At 36.0% G+C, this 1,775-nt stretch overlaps 1 non-coding gene across 1 annotated transcript; it reads left to right on the forward strand.

The window, feature by feature from the left end:
* Positions 1–1,426: 1,426 nt before the first annotated feature.
* Positions 1,427–1,532, forward strand: LOC122033089. The gene has a single exon (XR_006126352.1). It is a non-coding gene; the product is annotated as a small nucleolar RNA R71 (small nucleolar RNA).
* The last annotated feature ends 243 nt before the right edge of the window (positions 1,533–1,775 follow it).

A 1,775-nucleotide genomic window follows, 5' to 3' on the forward strand; every position in this document is an offset into this window, starting at 1 on the left:
CTTAACTTGTTGATCACACCAAAATAACTTTGGGGTTCCAACAAATACAAATATCCCACAAACTTATTAGATAAGATAGAGTCATAACCATATTAAGATAAACAGAATAAGAAATAAAAACTGAATCACATCCAACAAAGTCAATGATAGGTACCTCTATAAAATTTTTCAAAAGATCACATGAAATACTAACCTTACTTTACTGAGAGATACCTGAAATTTCTAAACATGTAGATGTGACCTCCTATGAATCAAATGATGGTTCTAGCTCTGGCTCAGATGTTGATGATATCAAAGATGGTGATTCTTGAGACTCTGCTAGCTCTGCATAAGTCTCTACACATTGTTCCACAACATGCTCAATCCTTGCAACTCTTACAACATCTAAGGATTGTGTGGACAAAGGAGGTGATTCTTGAGATGCTGCTTCCACAACACAGTTCCCTACACATTGCTCCATATCAACATCATCAACACAAACATCAAAAAATAAACCCACATCAATATCCTCAATAGGAGAATCAACTATAGGAGGATCAATAACTTCACTTGCAGTTTTAAATTGATCTACCACATCACATCATCATCTGAAAATTTAATGTCACTACAACACCCTATAAAATTTGGAGGTAGATCTGAAAACTTATTTACCACTGCTTTATCTTCACAATCCTCGTCTGAAGAGTCTTCATCTTTATACAAATTCAAAAATCTGCACTCAACCTTACCAGTGTCACAGAATTTTTTAAAGTCATAGTTCTCATTGACCCCCACTAACTTTTGTGGAAAAGGAACCCTTAGTGAAGGTCTTGGGAAATGTACTTCTAATTTCCCATATTCCCTTTTAGCTTGTGGAGGAGATTCAACTTGCTTATCTAGTGTTGGTATGATCAATCGTTGAGGGAAAGGTACTTGTGGCATTTGGGACCTCCTGGAATAATGGCACTGAGTTCATGTAGTCTTCTATTGTTCTTCTCCTCAATTCTAAACATGTCCTTCTTCAGAAGTTCTTCATGATTTTTTTTCAATTCTCAACCCAACATCATCACACTTTTCACTAGATCTTGTTTGCGAAGGAGAGGGATCTTCTTTAAACCAATTTGAAACAATACTTTCAATCTTTGCCCCTAAATGTTTGAACTCCCCGTTCTGTGACTTGTGATTTTCAAAACTCATAGATAGTTGAGTTACAATTTGTTTGGCAGGATCTATAGCATTTATGGCTTGCACTTCTTGAATGTTTGAGGGAGATTTCATCTAACTTATGTTCTACCATTCATGGAGGTTCAATGTCACTTGATCAATTAATATATATGTTTCATCTACACTTTTTCCCATAAAAGAACCTCCAGCTGATGAATCCAATAAACTCTTGTCTGAGAAAGAAATTCCCCCATAGAATATGTGCAGAATCAACCATTTTTCAAAACCATGATGAGGGCACTGTCTTTGAAGACTCTTAAATCTGTCCCATGCTTCAAATAATGATTCTCCGTATGCCTGAGCAAAATTTGTTATGCAATTTCTCATATACACTGTTCTGCTTGGAGGGAAAAAATGATTCAGAAATTGCTTCTCCAATTGTTCCCAACTTGTGATGCTTTGAGGACGGAGAGAATATAACCAAGTCCTTGCTTTATCCTTGATACTGAAAGGAAATTCCATCAATCGAACTGCATCTGATGACACTCCTTCACATTTCACCGTATCACAAATCTCTAAAAATGTTTCAAGATGTAGATAAGGACTTTCTGATACTTCTCCTCCAAATTTGT

This window comes from Zingiber officinale, chromosome 11A (assembly GCF_018446385.1).
Source record: "Zingiber officinale cultivar Zhangliang chromosome 11A, Zo_v1.1, whole genome shotgun sequence".
Taxonomy (NCBI): domain Eukaryota; kingdom Viridiplantae; phylum Streptophyta; class Magnoliopsida; order Zingiberales; family Zingiberaceae; genus Zingiber; species Zingiber officinale.